The sequence below is a fragment of the Leptosomus discolor genome, chromosome 9 (genome assembly GCF_034619465.1).
Source record: "Leptosomus discolor isolate bLepDis1 chromosome 9, bLepDis1.hap2, whole genome shotgun sequence".
In the NCBI taxonomy this organism is placed as follows: Eukaryota; Metazoa; Chordata; class Aves; order Leptosomiformes; family Leptosomidae; genus Leptosomus; species Leptosomus discolor.
This window is the reverse complement of record NC_141399.1, coordinates 5,131,544-5,151,639: the sequence shown is the minus strand read 5'-3', so window position 1 is coordinate 5,151,639 and position 20,096 is coordinate 5,131,544. Positions and strand designations below refer to the sequence as shown.

General features: G+C 48.8%; 1 long non-coding RNA gene across 2 annotated transcripts in view; it reads right to left on the bottom strand.

Moving 5' to 3' along the window:
• Positions 1-19,242, bottom strand: part of LOC147414831 (uncharacterized) — a 66,591-nt gene extending 47,349 nt beyond the window's left edge. For both annotated transcript variants that reach the window (XR_015183769.1, XR_015183770.1), the window contains exon 1: positions 19,202-19,242. This is a non-coding gene — a long non-coding RNA (uncharacterized LOC147414831). The remainder of the gene's footprint in view (positions 1-19,201) is intronic.
• Between the last annotated feature and the right edge of the window lie 854 nt (positions 19,243-20,096).

Genomic DNA, 20,096 nt, shown 5'->3' with positions numbered 1-20,096 from the left:
GCGATCCAAGTTCATCTGGGCCCCAGAGAAAGGCAATGCTTGTGTTTAGACCGCACAATACTGACATAACATTAACAGATTTACATATGCAAAACTGTGAAGCAACAGGCATTCCCCCTCAATTGACCCACAGCTTGTAGTGGCTGCCGAGTTATTCCCTGCTTAGGCTCTGTAACCAAGTGGGCGTCATGCGACTACCATCTGGGTACCACTTATTTAAAGCTGGCAGTCTCTCTGTAATAGGCAAGCTGGCAATAAGCAGGAAGGGAATAAATTGCATCATTTAGTTAACATCCACTTGCTTTGCGGCTGTTAAAAACCCATGACTGAATAATAATTTGGTTATTTCTTTTGCCAGACAATGCTGTCAGCCAAATCGTACTACGCATGCTGCAAAACGTCAGCTTGCAAAATTTCCACTTTAAAAATAAATTAAAGAAATTCGTAGTATAATGTAAGCTAAGAAGTTTTTCTAATGCTAGCGACTCAAATGCAATCGAGTTCTAAAAATAAATTCGTACTACTGTAGTCACCAGATTCTGCTTTTCCCCAAAAATCTTATTGATTTTATCAGCCACCCACCCCAATCCATTAAACTTGCCAAACATCACCAACCTGACCCGTAACGAGCAGAGGAATCGGGGTCCATGCACAGAAACACTCATTAGATACAAACACATCTCCATTTCATACTACCCACTGCCCTTCTCATCCTTTGCCTTAATTCGTAGATTTTATCATTTCCTTCTGTCTGACACAACTGCTTTCACACAAATCGGTATCAAAGAAAGTGGCTGAAACCCTAGACCACTGAAATACAGCTAGAACGTACCCTTTGTTTAAAAAAAAAAAAAAAAGAAGAAACAAAGAGCTTTTGAAGTGGGTTTCTCTTTGGGGCTCTTTAGTTTGCAGGAAATTAAGTTACCAATAGTAATCAATTTTTTTTTGGTCCCAATTTGCTAGAGAAACAGTCTGGCACACTTGTATCTCAACATCCATCTCTCTTCAGGACTAAAGGAAAAGCCCACGCTGAGTACACTTTCATACTGCAAAGATAACAAGGGTTTGCATTATACAGTGGGAAAAGTCAAAAGTAATGTTTCCATCAAGATTAATGAGGAAGAGCCAAGAGCATGGTCCACAGGTAAGAGTTTTCTTGACACAGGCTACAGCATCTCTGTCTCACAAACCCAGGCTCGCTCCTCCCTCATTACATTTTGAAGGGACACCAGGCTCTCTGAAGTGCAGAAACAATTAAAGACAACCGATTATAAGTGGAAACCTGATTTCATTAGTAACTCGCTTCCAGTAGTGGCGTTGCAGACAGCCTTGGGGAGAGAACACCGGAGCAGAGCCAGGCTGCCGTACACCTCGCGCATCCCTGCGACGGACAACCTGCAATGATGCCTCCAGCATCTGTACTGGGTACGGCGCCGAAAGACCACATGGCCGAGCACGGAACCATCAAAAGCAAAGAGGAGACAACTGCTTTTCCCTCCCCATCTTGTCTCCACTGCACGTCTTGGGTGGTAGGGCAGAGCCCAACAGACAGAGGTGCTAACCTCCACACCATGTCATGTCCCGGCATGCCGGTGGCTGCAGGGCAGGCAGGGACATCAAAGAGCACGTATGGCTTCAATACAGGTAACCCCTTTCATAATCCAGCAGCGATACAGGATAGACCAGGTGCAATGGGACCTGCAGCACTCGATCTCAAAATACTCCCTGAGCCAACACACTCGATTGTTCGCTTAAAAAAACCCAAAAATATCACTTGGAAAGGGACTTTTTTACAGACTTCCACAGCACCATGCAGCTCTCGCTGCTGCAGCCAGGATGCTCAGCCAGCCCAAGGTGGGCACAGAAGCACGGGACCCACAGCCACCCACAGCCCATCACAACGTGCAAACACCACCCTGGAACGCAACAGGGCGATGGACAATCGTTACAGCTTGCTGGCTTTTACGAAACAGTAATGAAAATAAGAAGGAAAAAGGAAAGAGTCTTTACATGGCATGATTCTGCACCAACCTGACAAGACAGTGGTCACATGAAGGGGGAGGAAAGAAAAAAAAAAAAAAACCAACCACCACAAAACACACCACGGACAGAAACAGAGGGCAGAGAGAAAAATCTATCAAAGGAAATTCAATGCCAGAAACTGTTCCAGGACCCAGTGGCGGGATGCCAACTCAAAAGCCTCCAAAAAAATAAGGCTACACAGAGTCCCCAAAGACTTCTTGACAAAAAAACCCTGTGCAGACTGAGGTTTGCCAAGTCGTACTTTTGCTTGCTGTGCCTGTTCCACCACTCTCACCCAGGAGGTCTCAGCCCGAAAAACTTCTCTGGAGAGGAGACCCAAGGCATCCAGTAACTCTGGCAAGTTATCCTTTGGGAAACATGCACCCCCTAAAGCACTTGTGCATCTCAGAGAGTGTCTGAAAAGCGTCATGGTACTGAGCCTTAGCACTTTTAATTACATATACCATATCCAAGATCATCAACCCAGTAATGCTGTCACACATGTGGTACATTACTGCATGGTCAATCTCCCTAATTATTCTTGAGTTATTTTTTCCAGTAGATCTACGAAATTATCAGCATAAATCTCAAAACATTTACCAGTCAACAAACTCAGCACAACAGACATAAGCTTGGCCCTGACAAATAAAAAGACTAAGGAAAACGTATTTATTTGTAGCAAACGTCCTTTGCTATAACCATCAAATAGATTACAACTGCATTTCTTTCCTCGCATTGCACCCTGGGATCCAGACATTTAACTAGCACACACTATAGTCCTGGATTAATCATAAATAGAATATATTTTTAAGTGCATTAATTATGTAACAGATGCTTCCAGGATTCCAATGGAGGCAATTTTTAAAATCCCAGTGTACAGTTTTATGAATCTGTGCAGTTTCAAGGTTGTTTTTAATTTGCACTCAATACTACACTTACTTAAAACCAAGAGGTAATCAACCACTGCCTAATTTTAGGGGTTTGCTTTTTTTTTTTTCAGTGCAGACTGGAAGATGTACCCTACACTGTTAGCATTGGACATCCTGGCTGCCGATGGAGGTTCCTGCCATTTCTTTGCCATGACAGTGGGTTTGGATAACAAGCCATGTGAACGCAAAATTTCTGCACTTGCCTACTCCTGTTCATTTCTCCTCCTCAGACTAATACCTGCCATTCAGAAGTCTCGCCCTCCTCCTGCACATTCCCACCCATGTAACATATACTCAGCGGCATACAATGCACAGTCAGTCCCCAACCAGGACAGCAGGGCAAGGGGCAGGGTGCTCGGGGTCTCCAAAGTGTGTCTTTTACTGATGGGGTACCATGAAATAACTCTCATCGGGATGCAGGCACGCTGGCACAGTACACAGGGTGGGCGGGCAGCGACTCGCTGCCACTGCTGCACAGCAGAGCTCCAAGCCATCTACCAAAGACCCTCTAACCCATCAGCCCTGTGGTGGCTGGCACCAGTAGCTGGCACCGGCAGCTACACCTTCAGAGGTCCTGCTGCTGGCTTGCTTTGGAAAACGGAGTAAAATCGAGTTCACTCATAAAGAGCGTTCTGCCATACTAGAGAAAAATGGGGTTTACCTCACTCACCTTGGTGGTAACAAACATGGCATACCCAGGTGTGCGGAATGTGCGCAGATCCACAATATTTTCTTGCTAGCTAGTTCCTGGGAAATTCACGGCTCATACAGTCAGCTTCAGCTGCTAACAACCATGGGCAACTTCACCACCACCAACCACGGCTTGCATGGGGTCTCCTGGCTACGGCACTGTAGCGACAGGCGCTGGCTGGGGCATGGGTGGGATGGTGGAGATCTCAGCAGCCTTCAGATGGCTGCACTGAAGCACCCCGGGGCAGGAGCACCACAGTCTCCTTGTCTTGGATGAGAAGTTTGCTTTTCTCTCTATCTTTGCACATCACACAATTCTTGGATCAAGTCACAGACCTCCTCAGAGCTTCATCTCTGCGACACTTAATTTGTCATGACTTGGAGGGGCACTTTTCCAGGCACTGGCTGTATGTGCAGCCTCGTAAGCGGGAGAGCCCATACCCTGGTAGCACTGTGCTGCCTTGGGCTCTCCCTTCAACAAATCCTCCAACTGGTCCAGGAGGAGAGGGAAAAATATAGAAGCACAGAGAGCAATTAAGGCTCCGATCAGACACGGTGTTGACACATAAGAACAAACAGTGAATAACCCTAACACGAGGTGAGCAATATTTAGGACTATGTATAATTGCATATGCAGAGTATGAAACCTCAGCCCTCAGTGAAGGGATGGGGTGAGGACAGGAGTGTTTCAGGACTGCAGCTCTGCTCACCTGCACATCAGCCACCCCTGGGGAGACCAGGCCACTCCAGTCGGGCACAAACCAAGAAGCAAAGGTGGTGTTTTATTCCTACAAAGTATTTTATTCTCACTGCTACTCCTTTCCAAAAATAAAGGCAATAATTAAAAGCGTTAATGCTTTGATGCCTCGCTTCACAGACCGCACATTCAAATTCCTCAACAAGACAATGCAAAAATGGGTAGTTAACGGGCCATCAGCTGAAGAACGCGGACGACTTTGTGCAGCACCAGCGAGGCCCCGGGGCAGGCAGCTGGGGGCCGGTCGCTCTCGCTTCCCCGGCCGTGCGGGGCCGGTCGCCACCCACAGCGCAGCCCCGTCCGGCGGCCTATACCTCCCACCGCCGCCATTTCTTGTTTCCAGCCTTCCTCAAAATTACCGGTCGGCTCTGAAGAAAAAAAAAAAACCCATAAAAATACACGTGGGGCACGGAGCGGCCTCGCCCCGCCTCATCAGCAGCAGGCGGTTACGCGGGGATGTCCCGCCATGCGGCTCTGCGGTGAAGACCCCTTCCCAAACCGCCCTACCCGTCCCCTCCCGTCGGGGCGGCCGAGCAGATGCCCCTGCACGGGGAGGGAGACCGGCCCCGAGCACGCCGCCCGCCCGTACCGCCTGGCAGAGGGCTGAAGTCCCTGGCAAACCGGCGACATGGCTTCCCCCCGCCTCAACCCCCGTGCCGCGTGTGCCCGCCGACGCCATGCCAGAGCCCCAACGAGGGGGTAACGGCCGTAGGCCGTACCTGCTCGGCACGGCTCCCGCCAGGCTCCCTCAGGGCTCCTCCAGTTTCACTTCCCGCTCACATGCACCTGCACCCATTTCAGAAGCAATAAAGGCACGAACCGCCTTTAAAGCTGTGCTCAAACCCCCAATATAAGCCTGAGCGAGCCCTGGGCCGCGCTAACGACCGTCCCAACGCCAACACCTGGGCCCCGCAGGCCGCCCCGCACAGGGCTGACCCCGCACGGGCAGGGCCCGGGCCGCGACAGACCCGACATGTGCCTCTGGGACGACACCGAGTGAACAGAGGTTACAGGTCAGGCTTTTTCGGTGTAAACCCGCGTGACGTCACAGAGCCCCCGCCATGTATTTCCTCATGTTCTTCAACCCGAAAGTTAACGAGCAGGCTGGGCAGAGTTTTACCCGAGTCCTGTGTTGCTTATCGCACAGGTAAGTAGTCTAAAACCAACAAGAAACAACAGCAGCAAGTCACCGGGGGAGCTCTCAGTGCCCTTATCAAAAATAACCAGCCTCTGGACCAGCTCATCATCTGCTGCTAACAGGGAACAAGAAAACCCAGAGAAAACATAATGCCACAGAAAACGTTAACGACTTGTTAACAGGTCAACCTTAAAAAGTACCTGGGAGCACCGTGAAAGGAACAATTAAATGAAAACCCGTACCTGCGTTAGCTTTGGCAGAGTGGTCCCACCAGCAGGCACTCCGGGGAGGATGCCCCAGGGCAGCTGGGCAAGGAAGGCTCCTTTGCCCAGAGGGAGAAGTAGCACGTCCAGACACAAAGCCTTCAGCCCAGGTTGAAGTGAAGAGACCCAAGAGGCCAGAGGTTTATCAAGGGGGTGGCCCTGACCCCCGTGGACCCTCCTCTGACCTCCAAAGAGTCCAATGAGGATGCTCAACTGGCAGAAAACATTCTTTTCCTGCTTAAGTTACTTTTCTGCTGGTCCAGCTTCCCCCATGGTCTCACCCTCTGGGTCAGGCAGAGTCAGCTGAAGCGCAGAGGTGGTGATGGGAAGGGCCCAGGGACAAGCGGACAGATCTATATGTACTTAGCTGCAACGTGAACCAAGCCCTCATCCCATACAGCACCAAGCACCCTGTCAAATAGGCTGTGAAAGCAGTGTCAGCCTTCATCTGAGAAAAAAAACCCAAAGGAAATAAAGGCTTTCCAAGGAAACAATTCTCCTTTGATACATGTCATGAAGTTGTGAGCGCACTTGAGTCACAGCACACGTGTGGACCATTGTAATGCACTTGCAGAGCAATGTGTCCTCCTCCTCAATCTGCTAAGAGCATCCACCAGGCAGAGGTTGACAAGCGGGAGGTGATTCAACGCCGATGCACAGAAACATTAACACATGCTGTTCCTAAACTGGGGGCTGTACCTGACACTACTTTTATTTACCCAGAAAAGTTTTCTGCTCTGTTTGCCCTTCCCCTTCCAATTTACCCACAGTGTGAAGAAGAATCCCCATCCTACGGCTTGCTGCAATCAGACAAGTAGACAGTGCTTCCAATACAGGCAGGTATTTTTTTTTTCTTTTGGACCTATGAGAAATACCAGTTGAAAACCTGAATATTATTTTTTAACTGGCAGGGCATTATGCATAATATCTTCCACCCCCTCCTTGTGCTTATGGCATAGTGCAGGAAAAAAAAAAAAAAAAAAAAAAAAAACTCAAAAAACAAAACACCCAAAGAAATGGAGGGGGAAAAAATCTTCCCACCAGAATGTAAATATTTGTGCGTAGCGAGAACAAAGTATTTCCATAAAGCTTTCAATAAAGGATGACTGCAGGCCAAATTTTACCCTCAGATACAGGCACATAACTCCAGATAAAGTTACTCTGAGCTGCCCAAGTTTATGCAGAGGCTGACTCAAGCATCCTGCCTTCATGTCCAGAAGGCCTGTGCGCTCAGGAGCTGCAGCCAGACTTCCAGCTTTTTCTTAAAAGGCAGATCAGATCTGCTTCAAATCAGCGAAGAACTTCAGAGATGAGTCAAACCTGCAGGATTTGCTGCAATACTCGCTGCAAAAGAGGATGTGAGAACTGGCAAGTACGCTGTGTTTACTCACTGTGCCATCTAATTCTGGAAACTTGAGCTGAGATTCTGCGCTCGAGCACGACTCCGAGGGGTGGTGGGAAGATCCTGGCCACGTTACAAAGCCACTCGTTGGGCAAAACTGGTGGTATCTGCTTAAAGAGGGCTGCGGGCTGACACAGGCAGAGGTCCTGCAGCTGGCAAGCGAAGTCTCCCTACAGTAGATACCGTACCACGTCAGCCTCTAGCCCAGGGGATGAGCCTCCGCAGGCAAAAGCTTATAAGAGGAAAAGCGATGCTCTAAAAATCACGCACTGCTTCTGTTAATGACACAGATTTACACTGGGTGTTAGCCTGTTTCGCTAAAAAAAGCCAACCAGATTTTTTTCCTGGTGCAAACTGTCCTTTATAGAGACTATTAATATCCCTCCTTACTTCAGTTTAAGCTATACTTCTCTTCCTTGTTCTCCCACTGACTTAAAAGATAACTTGTAAAATGGGATCTAATTTATCTATCTTTTGTCCTCATCCCTTCCCTCCTGTCACTGCCTGGACAGGCGGACTGTTTTCCAGGGGAACCACTGCATGGAGCACACAGTTTAGATTTGCCTCAATATTCACATTTTTAGGCAGAAAATGAAAGAAGATACCTAGGTTATACTAAACAGATCCCCTTTGATTGTGGTCTCGTGTAATTAGCTCTGTGTTGCACAAACGAGTAACCTCGATAAAACACCCTGCTATAAACAGCCGTCTCAACTAGCTGGAAAGTTATCCCTCGCTATCAGACACCAGCGAAGACAAACAGCAGTGGATGGCAGCTGCCAGGAGATTATGCTGAAACAAATGCGTTTTTATTTTTCCCTGTAAATTACAAAAGATTATCATTTTACTCAGCAATGCCCCTTATTAAATTGAAACTCTCCACATCAGAATTAAATACGTCCTATCTACTCAAAATGAAGTGTGTTATTTATCACTAATATTTAATGACAAAAACCTGATAACTTTCTCCGATTATACCACCGATTTCCTCCAGTCATGCATCATTGGCTCTGCTGGTCATTAGCATTATCACAGTGCATAAACTCTGGCTTATGCAGCAAGTTTGATAACAGAGACAGACGCCTATAGCCACTATTTTTCAGTTTGTTCAGATTTACTAGTTTACCTCTCTAGGAGCGTGCCTCTACCTAACAGCATCTATTATAATCCCTAAAAATCCTAGTTAATAAGTTTCCATTTCCATGCAACACGCTTCTGCACGATCAGAATTCCTCAGCAAATACAAAGCACTCGCTGAAAAATCCGATTTCGCTTTCAACCGGCCAAGGACCCTTTTCCGGAAAGGCCATATTCCAGCCAAACTGAAAAAATAAATAGGAAATACCTAGTCTTCTCTGACTGTTCAACGCTAGGAATACGCTGGATAGCTTTAAGATATTTTAGTTTAATTCACAGGTAATGTTCCATTTCAACTTTTATGAAACAGTATTTTTTGAGTGCTGTTGATACTGCTTTACAGCAGTGAAGGGGGGGGGGGGGGGGGATCAGAACAAATGTACACGGCACGACATCAGCTAAAATATACCAAGATGAGTTTCTCCCATTCTCAGTTAAATCCTGTAACCGAAACGATGAATTAGAAAGGTTTCCTGAATAAGACGACCATTCCTTACGCTACTGGCCTATAGAAAACTCAGATGGGTTAGCCAGAAAGTAACGATCAAATACTTGTACAAACAATAATTACACTGCATACTTTGGACATTCCTCTTTCAAAGCCTCTTAAGTCTCAAGTAATGTATCACTGAAAAATATTTTTTCACTTTTCCAAACGTACAACTCGGGAGCTTTACACGGCTCATATACATTGTCCGAACATCGATGCACAGGCACATCATTTAAAACTAACAAAAACAATTTCCTACAAGCTATTTCAGAGCCTCCTTCTCTCAGCACTCATTTAATTCAACCAAAACAGGATGAGGCCCCTGACACAACTCTCTGATTAAAATGAAATCACCAAAGTTGTTAACGCGTTATTACTATCGCAAAACTTACTGAGAAAAATCTCTCCTTTAAACCTGCTAAGGTAGATATAGGCTATAATGGTCTGTACAAACATCCAGATAGATTCTTACTACATGATACATGCATGAATATTCAAAGATTTTATTCTCTGAGCCAATCTTACCTTTTTTTTTGTTTTTTTTTTTGTTTTTTTTTTTTAACTCAGTCCACCCAGAGCAGCTCCTGTGATTTCAACAGAGGTATCTGGGGCTTAGGCCACATAACCAAAAGAAAATCTGACTGTTTTATACACTACACATGGAAATACACCTATTTATGAAATTTCACCTGAGGGGGAGGAATAATTTGCACTACATTGATCAACAGAGTTCGCATGACACTGTCTGAAGGAGCCCTATTTGAGGAGCAGAGCAGTTATGAAAGCAGAAAGTATCAATACTAACACAATTGGTGCCACTGTATTGTGCTATTTGCCAGGCAGAATTCACATCACTCAAAATTTCACTTTGGGTATAGTTTCAGTATCACTACCCGCAATATTAGAAGTTGGGGCCATTATATGAGAAACGGCAGCAATTTGATGAGGTTAATGCCAAATCCCATGATCTCCATCGAGGCAAAAAACGGATCAAGCCGCGGAAGAACGGCAGCGAGCTCGGGAGCGCAGGATGCAGAAGCGCTAACACAGATGCTTCCCCAGCCCCTGCACCTCTTGCCGTCTGAGGGCTTCCATCTGATCCTTCAAAAACGAACCGGTGAAAAATATTGTCATTGTTCTTCCCTGCCCACCTGCTCCTCCATCTGCATGTGCACCCTCGCCACAGCGCACTTTCGACCTCATCGAGCATCAGCACCCATCAAAAGCCTTACTGGCCACATCCTCCCCTGCACTTGGCCGTTCCCAGACGAATCCGGCTTCGACATCCTCCAAACAGCCCAACGCCGCGAGCTGCTCCGTCATGCCCCACGGCACCCCTGCACTGCCACTGCTTTTAACGGGATTTCTGCCACAGGAGGAAAGGACGATTTACACCATCGGTTTTAATGGAAATTTTCTTTCCAGGGCAAGTGTAAAACATGGGAGCTGGGCTGGACGAGCTAAGCGAGCTGCCTGACCAGCTAGCAAAAATTTGTCATGAGGTTCATGGAAGACAGAGTTCATGACTCACTGTCAGCAAGCTTGCTATTACAACACAGAAGCTATTATTAAAAAAATAAATAAATAACTAAAATAAAAATGCAAGCACCGAGACGAACACTTCAAGAAGGTTTTAACTTCTTAATCCCAAACAGACTACTCCCAAAATAAGGCTTGCAACAGGCCTGGCTGACAAAAGTCATAAAAGACCACCTTGCAATCAAAAGACTATTACTTGCAAAACAAAAAAAAAAAAAAAAAAACCAAAAAAACCACCCACACAACTATTTCTGCTGCCTTGGCATTCCCAGAAGTTCCTTGGGAAGAGGTGTCCCACTCGTGCTCATCGCCCAGCTCTCCGGCAGCAGAAAGCGAAACATAAACTTTGCCCTCGCTGTGCGACACTAGGAAGATGCTTTTTAAAACCAACAGTGGTTCCTAAAGAAATATCAGTTAATTACTTGAGCCTTTTTAATGGAAGGATTACCATCCCTTCAGCAAACAAGGCTGTGATGACTTAACGTTTTACTGCACGTTTCATTACAGAACCGGTAAAATTAATACCACTCCCCTCTCCTCTGCTGCGACCACTCACTTCTTTAGAATCAGTTACATTTTTCACTTCTGCAGAGCAGCAGCCTCTGCACCCGGCCGAAAAACAGACTCAACTATACAAAAATCTGCATTGTTGTTATTCTGCCACGAAGCCAAGGACTGACCTCCAGACGGGAACCAACAGACAGACAGGTGGCCACGGCGCCAGGGAAATCAAGGTACGAGGCAGCACGGAGCAACCAGCCCCGGCGCGAGCCTGGAACAACTTCATCAGCATCCTGGGAACACTGCGTGGCTGCAGAAGAGGGGCAGCCGCTTCAAAGGGAACCAGGGAGGGATGTTTGTATCCCAGCTCAGACAGCTCCTGAATCCCTCAGAACCCCCAGCCGCCTTTTTGGCAAGAACAAAAGTCCTTTCAGGGCTCCATCGCTCGCTGCAATCAAACCCAGGCTGACATTAATTCCACGGGCAAGTGTTTTTACAGGAAGGGGAATTCGGCATCGATTTTTTGTGATCAGATGTTTAGCGGCTGCTCTGAACACACCAGCAATCCCCCTTCACCATTTTATCTTCCTTTATCACAAGCTTTTTAATAGAGACATGACATTCTGCTTACTGCTGGGCTCTCTCTATTTATCTCTCTCTTAACAACACTTTGGCATCATCGGCTCTGCTATCTAAATCAGCAACAGTGCATGTCCGGTCACATAAAACGGGAGAGGGTTTCCCCGAGATGAAGTCTGGGAAGCCTGACTACTCCAGTTTACTGATGTGTTAATATGCCCGATCTACTAATTAATGAACAAACAGCTTAGGCTAGGAGCTGGGGGGAGGGACACCAACATGAAGACTGCGGAGAGCCCAAGGAAAGACACTTGACCCTAATTGTTAGCAACAAGATGACAAGACTGATCGGGAAGTACAGCTAAAACTCGGATCCAACATGAAAGGAAATGTCTGGCGAAGAGGGGAAAACTAACGATGCCGTTAGAGGCTCCAGCCAACCTGCCGAACTATGCCACCTTCTGTCGGGCTGGCGGTGCTCAGCGCCCGAGCACCCGGCCCAGCCAGGGCTCCCCAGCACCCACAGCGCCATGCTCCCACCCCCATCCTTCTCTCCATGCCCAAATCCTCACCCTCCTCCCGCAACCCTGCGGCTCCAGGGATGGACACCCCAGCCAAGACGGGCTAGGAGTTTGCCTCAAACCATGACTGGGTGATAAGAGAAAGCAGGGCTCATCCTGCACTGTCCCAGCAAAATCTCCTTCCTCTGGCCATGTGCAGAATCCAAGTGGGTGGGTTCTAAGAAGGACCAAAGTTCAGCTGAAGTTCCAGCCAGACCCAGTTCTATCCAGATCAAAACGTTCCTCATCTTGAGAGCAGCCTGGACCACGTGCCACAAAGAGGACACACTGCGGTTGCGCCGGCAAGAAGGGTCCTGTGCAGCGAGCGCACACACCAGCGCTCCAGGAAACACTTCCACATGTATTTCAAAAATTTGGAAAAAAAAGCTCATAAGCGCTTTCTACCTGAAAAATCAATTAAGTCAACAGACACAACAGTGCAAGAGACCCTGCAGCACCGTGCTCTGGGCCAGATATCCAGGATAAAAGTTGACTTACAGATTGCCCATCCAGCGCTGCCACGCTGCAAATGCTACACATGATCCCGCTGCACGAGGAGCCTCCGTTCTCAGTGCACCTCTGAATTACCAGCAGCGCTAAACTAACTTCTGGAGGAAATAGGCACTTCTAATAAAAACACAACAGTGACAAGTATTGTACAGAGAAAGCGATTAGCAGTAAACAATACACTGGAGAATCATCCGAATAAAACGTTCTGGGTATTTATTTGTGTTGCTTTCCGAGACCAACGCAACCGAACGGGAAACCGGGAGGAAAAAAGCCCACAATTAAGTTTCAGAATAGCACTCCCAGAAACGCTGTAGCCTATCAGATATATGTAAATATTTTACGATATGGGTTCCATTTCAGCAGATCTGTCAATATATTTACAGAGCTTGACAGTATTTCTGTCTTTAATTAAATTTTCACACACATACTTTAATGTAATTTAAATAGATTATTAGTTGTCAGAATATAGTATAAATTTTGTTTACGATTTAGTTACTTTAAGTACTCACATTGAGGAAACTCATTTAACCCCCTGACTGAGTAGCATTAAGTGTTGAGAGAAGACTTCTAAAGAGCTTCTACTGCCCTTTGCACTCTTGCAATAATCTTAAATTACTACAACTTAATTGCAATTTCAAGGCACTAAAATGGAGATGTTTTAAAAACAGCACAGGGAGGGTCAACGAGAGGAGAAAAATTATTTAGTCGTCCTCAGGTACCAGATCCTTCCTGCGAGAGAAATTGATTTTGCCCATGCTCTTCTCTTTGCTCATTTTCCATAGAATACTATCTTCATTTTCAGGATGGCGCTGAACAAAAAGTTATCAAGATTATTCTGGATACTTGCCACATGCAAACAGCCATTAGACATAAGCCTGTTCACTTGCATGCATGGAAGAGATCGGTGCCAGGAGAATAGAAAGACAAAACCCTAGAGCATATTTGCAAAGAAGACTGCACGCGAACAGAGCCAGCAGCTTCTCTGACTTGGTAGCTCCAGTGCTGAAGTAAGAAAAAAAGAGCACATGTTAAAACACTCCAGACATCCCCACCAACAAATATCTGATCTCCTAAAAATAGAACAGCTGATGCCTCTACAGCCCAAAATATATATATATTTTTTTTTTAAATTAAAAAAACTACAGAGCTCCCACAATTAAGTTTTCCTTCTAATGACTCCGTGATTTATTCCATCGTACTTTTTTCCCCCCCCCCTCTATATACAGTGGCATCACCTTGTTACCTACGGTAGCTGCAATTCCCAACACACCGCGAGCTGCGGGAACCGAACGGCGCGGTACTTTGTGAGAGCAGCAGGCTGCGAGCAGCGTTTTTGTCACTGCACAAGCAAGCAGTTCCAGCAAACACAAGACCTTCTTCGTTTCTGACTGCAACGAGACATTTTACAAGGATTTGGCCAACAGAAAAACAATCAGACTCACGGTTTACACACCGCTGTGCTTTAGCACGGCCAAGCACTGACGCGTGTCCTCAATGGCGTGAAGTCAAGGACTCCGAGCCCGGCCATACCTTTCTAAGCATTTCAGTCAAGTTTGGTTGCCAGGACCTCTAAGACCCGTCGCAAAGACGCTGCTGATCTCTAGTGCACCACGTCTATAAATTCCACTTAGCAAATGCTTTCTGGCTCCTGTTGCATATCTTATCTCCGCTGAACCGCTCGCCAGGTGTGAAAACATGCTACTACACTTGGGGGGGAGGGCGGGGGGGGGGGGGGGGTGCGAGAAAAAGTTTCGGCGATAGGAGCTAGTGACACAGCCCAAAAGCCAAACCCAAAGGCAGCAGAAGCCCCTGTTGATGGCAGCGTGCCTTGGATCAGGCCCTGGGCAGCCAGGGCGGCTGACTGCACCCTGAACTCGCCTTCGGGGACACAGGGACCGTGCCATAGCCACAAGCCAGCGGGCTGCATTTTCGGAGCAGGGTGCCACCCGTGCCCCCCGCACTGCCGATCGCCCCCTGGTCTTTGCCTCCAGCTGCCAGCAGCCCCTTCCCACCCTGCCTCCCCAGCGGGAAAAAGCTCTGGGAAGCAACTTGCTAGCGAGGCTCATTTGAGGAATAATTATGATGCGCTATCTAATTCGGAAGGAAGCTTAAATACTAACAGCGACCAAAACGCTCGTGCACCCGAGCTGCCTGACGACTGCAGGGCCCGATCCTGCTCCCACCGAAGTGGGAGTCCCCCGGCCAAGCTGCCTCCCGGGATGCTGGGGCCGTGTCCATGCGCACACACGAAGCTGTGCCGGATTCACTCCGAAAGACAGGAGAGGCCTGAGCAAACGCCTGCGCTTCCAAAGAGAAACCCAGCTACCTGCAAAAACCTCGCTACATCTTCTCCAGCCCTGTCTCAGCTGCATAAAAATATTTCAGCCCAGTGCCTTGAAGTTGCAATTAAATTGTAGTAATTTAAGATTATCACGAGAGCAAAGGGCAGTAGCAGCTCTTCAGCAGACTCCTCTCACCACTTAATGCTACTCAGTCTTGGGGTTAAATGAGCTTCTTTAGTATAAGTACCTTAAAGCAAGTGAATCGTAAACAAAATTTATACTATTTTCTGACAGCATATAATCTATTTAAATTTATTAAAGCTTCTCGGAGAAAATTTAAGATGACAGAAGTATCATTATGCCCTATAAATAACTGGACAGCCTTGCAGAAATAACTGTATTTTACATACATATCCTACATATGTGTGTGCATATGTTATTTCATTTGATATACAAATACACGCTCAACAGATATTTCACAAAAGGAATTACATTATCTGGTTCAATCTCTCAATATAAATGACCACAAGCGGTACAAATACTAAATGCAAAGCTGCATTCCATAAATTTGCCTTTTTATTACCAGCCTTTTTCCTAATTTTTACAATGCCATGAAACAGGAATAATTCTGGAGCTACAAACGTTTACAGTATATCATACCAAGGATAATAATGCAAATTTTAGCTCTTAAAAAAAGGTGATCCACTCCAAGGAAAAGCATATTGCAGCATATGCTGTGCAATAGTGTCCAAGGCATAATTCTCTGCCCAACTTCCCTGCTCCTTCTTGTACCAGTACAAAAACTCACTGCGTTGTGATTACCGGTGGAACTGATTTAAGCAGAAAATGTTTATAGATGTTAAAAAACACTACACATTACCCAAAATGGCTTAATAGCATACATGTGCATGTTTAACACACATACTTTTTATTGTCTAATTAAAGTACATACCATAAAAATCTACAGGCTTTATAATAAGTTATGCAGGATGGTTATGAAACCTTACCTTATAAAAAGTATAAAGTACTTATTGTGTGATCTGCATTGCTAATTAAAGAAATACTTAGGCAAAAAGGTTTTGGATTTCTTAATTCTTCAGTAGATGTGCACTTGGTCTGCCTCCTGATTAATATACATTAGGGTAACAGCCTTTTCCTCAGATTTTTTTTTTTTTTAATAGGTATTTACATTGTTTTGGAATACTTTAAAGAACTGAAAGAGGGGGCATATTTGTAGAGTTTGCAGTGAAGTGTTTGAAAACAAACATGAAAAGTGTCAAGCAACAAAAATAACCTAACTCCCACCGGTTAAGTTTGATTAATAAATGTTTGCTGAAGTAAAATCAAGTATCTGTAATACTCTCTCCTACTATTTCCACCAAAAAACTACACGGTAACAGAGTCTCTCTAATAGAGCCATGAAGACAAGTTACACACAGTTTTGCAAAATCCTGGCATATCAAAAATAAAGTCCCATACTGACTGGTTGGTAATAGATCTGAAGGAAAGCTATCGCAAGTTTTCTAAACTCTAGGAATGCAGACATACAACATACAATGCCTAATCACAACCAAACTCCTCTATTATACATCAGCACAGCACTTACACACAAAGAAAAAAAAAATAATCCATGTTTCCTTACAATTCAGAGATCCAGAAATAAAAGCTGAATTCCACAAAACTTTTATGGTTTTCAACATTATACACTACTGAAACGCCGCCTTCCCTGCAGCTTTAGACAGCATAAATAAAATCAAATCCTAAGTCTCTCTGAAAGTCTATACAACGCACTCCAAACCACTATAACTGAAAAAAAAAAAAACCCACCAACAAAAAACCCCCACCAAACCCAAACCCCAGCCCATGCACAAAAACCCCCTAACTTTGCAATCAAAATCGTAAGCAACAGAAAGCTTTGTTTGAAATAGTAGTTATTTTTCTCAAAGATATCCTTTGGTTTCACAACAAAGATCAGCATTTGTAATGGTCCATTTCTGCATAAGTGAACATATAGCCTTGCTGCCTGATCGAATAGTCCAGAGCTTTCAGTGAGGCAGCTCCTGACAACAGCCCAGCAGCAGCTTTGTTTGATCTCTCCTGCCTTCCTTAATCTGGGTTGTCAAGGTTCACTTGTTGGAGGCTGTTTACTTTACTTTTTCCAGAAAAAAAAAAAAAAAGAAAAAAGTGATTTTTTTTTTCTGTCTCTCATACAATGACTAATCCAAAGACTAAGGGGGAAGAATGCTGCCAATGCAAGACGTTAAAGCTACAATACCTTTTTGCAATGCGATTTTAGCACCTTTTGAATGGTAACTAGTGAAGAGCTTCCTCCCCCAGTGCCCTGGTCCATTCAATATGGTTGTGAAATACTTCAAATAAAATGTGCAGGGGAAAAGATTGAGAGCAGAGAAATTGAAACCAGTAGCCCCGATTCCTCTCTCTTCCCCCAAATCTAGTTGCAAAGACGCACAGTACCTCCTTGCCTACAGTCGCTTCTCTAACAACTTGAATTATTTCAGGCTCGCTCCAACTTACAGAAAAGTAGCAGCTTCTCAGCAGTAACAGAAACTGTAAAAATAATACTAAACCGAGTGAAATGCCTATTTTCCCTCCGCCGAAATATTAAAGCAAACCGTGGATGAACAGCACGAGCAGCAAGTTTCTTCGACGACGTTCTTGAAACTTTGTCTAATTAAGCAGCTGTCATTAGTGACCCCAACATTTGGCCAAAGCAGGTAAAACACAAGTTTAGAAAAACTACATGGAAAGGAAACGCAGTTTAGAGAATTGCTTTAATATTTGTAACCACCCAGCGCCCTAGAAATCAGCAGGCTACATTGCGTAGACGACGCGCTACAAGCAATACACATACTACTCACTCAAAGAACAGTTACTAAAAATGAAACCTTAAACTTCTGAGCACAGAAGTTGGGCTCCAGCTTCTCTAGAGAAGCGGCGCTGGGAGCGCTGGCAGGCGGCAGATACCTCGGGTAGGGACGGGAGGTCTGAGCGCTGCTGCTGCTGCCAGCCTTTGGGGGAAATCGGGGGGGAAAAAGAAGAAAAAGAGGAGGGGGGGGGGAAGTAATCTCGCCCGGTTTAGTTCACTCAAAAGCAAAACCACACAATTAAAATCATTACAGCGAAGTGGCAGAAGGAAGGCTCGCTAAACCCGAGGCGCTCCGCAGCCAGCCCGGCGATGCTCTCCGCGCCGGGGCCGCCGGATAATTAATAGTTGCGCGGTGGTGGGGAGGGGGCCACCGCTGCGCCCCGCGCAGCCCTACCCGCGGCCCGCCGCTGGGCTGGCTTGCTTTTTATTTTTTTTAATAGGAAAAAAAAAACAAAAAACCAACCCAACACACACACACACAAACCCCAAAACCCGCGGGGGGGGGGGGGGGGGGGGGGGGGGAGGAGGAGAAAGGCGCGGACACGCTGCTCGGACGCCGCCTGCAGCGCGCACCTTCCCGCTGCCCGGCGCAGGCGGGATGCGCGGCGCTACGCGGAGCTGCGCGGGGCGGCAGGTGCGAGGGGCGCAGCGCGGCGCGGCCCTACTTACCGGGCGCCGGCGGCCGACCCCGGCTCCGCGGCGCGTAGCGAGCCGCGGTTCCGTCCCGAGTGCTCCGCACCGCGGGTCTGCGCGGAGGGGAGGGGGGGCAACGACACACACGTGAGGGATGCGCGGTCCGCACCCGCGCAGCGAGAAGTTGCGCCGGGCTGGGGAGGCGCGGATGTTTATTCAAACAGTCTCCAAGAAAAAAAAAAAAAAAAAAAAAAGGAGGGGGGAGGGGATGGGCGCAGGGGGCCCTAGGGACCTGGGGTGGGGGAGGATGCGCAGCGCGGAGCTCCGCGCCTGCGGAAGGGACTGCGCGGGCGTAAAGCCGCAACAGGTGCCGAGGGAAGGGGCAAACGGAGCAGCCGGGCCCGGCGCGGAGGGGGTGGGGGGGGGACGCGGCCCCGCCGCAACTTCTTTGCCCCGAGTGCTTAAGTTGGGGCGTGCGCGCCCCTTGCGCGGCGGCGCGGGGGGGACCCGGCGGAAAACACGAGGAAACCGCGGAGGGGGGGGGGGGGGGGGGAGGGCGGGGGCTGGAGGCGCCGCATCCCACTCCCCGCGGAGGGTGCGCGCAGAGCGGGGCGGGGGGGGGGGGGGGGGAGGAGGAGGGGGGAAGTTTCCAAAGTGGGCGGGTAGGGGGTGCGGGCGCCTCCGCAGCCCGGGGACGGGGGGGTCCGCACCCGCGCACCGCCGACCTCCCCCCCCCACCACACACACACACACACTACCGCGCCGGCGGCGGTCGGGGAGAAGGGGGGGGGGGGGGGGGCGGTCGGACACGTGGGGCCGGCGGGGGGAAAAGTGCAACAGCCCCGGAGGAGCGGGGAAAGTGTCGGGGGGCGCCGGACTCACCCGCAGGACTCGGCCTGCCGCTGCCCAGCACGGCGCGGCCCCGGCGCGGGGCGGGCGGCGGCGCGGAGCGGCGCGGGCTGCCTCTCCGTCCCGTCCCTCCCTCCCGTCCCTCCGGCACGCCGAGCCCGGGCGGCGCGGCGGCGTGCTCCGCCGCTCGGTAAATAACAATAGAGCCCTCCGCTCGGCGCCGCGCCCGCGGGGCCCCGCACGCCGCCCCGCCGCGCCCCCGCCCCGCGCCGCCCGCCCGCGCCCCCCTCCCTCCCCGCCCCGCGTAGCCCCGCGCCGCCGCCCGCGCGGGCGGGCCGGGGGCGGCCCGCGACACCCCCGCGGAGGGAGATGTTGTTATTTTTTGCTGTTGTCAGTCTCTGACGTCACATCCACCTGCTGGGTAAACAAGGCTCGGTTCAAGGGAAAAATAATAAGAAAAAAAGAAAAAATAATAAAAGCGGGGGGGGGCGCGGCGCCGGGGAGGGGGGGCTGAAGGGTGGCAGCTCCGCCGGCGCGGATCTCCGCGGAGGACGGCCGGGGGGGGGGGGGGGGGCGGGCCGGGGGAGGCGGGGCAGCCCCGTGGGGAAGCGAAAGTGGCCGCGGAGCGCGCTGCGCGCCCCTGCGCGCCGCCGGGGAGAGTTCAGCGCGGGGGCAGGGGGGCGCTGGGGCCGCCCCGTCGGGTGGAGGGCAGCTCCGCGCCACCCCCTCCCCGAGCAACTTTTCCGCAGCCGCCCCCCCGCGGCCTCGGCATGCTGCGGGGCGCGGAAGACCTCGCAGGGCCTTCCGCGGGTGTCCGCGGAGCCCGCCTTACCTGCGCGGAGCGGCGAGGCGGGCGCTGCCTGCGTTCCCCGTCTCAGCGCACGGCGCTGTTGGCGCAAACCCCGCTTTAGAAACACTGCGCGGGTGC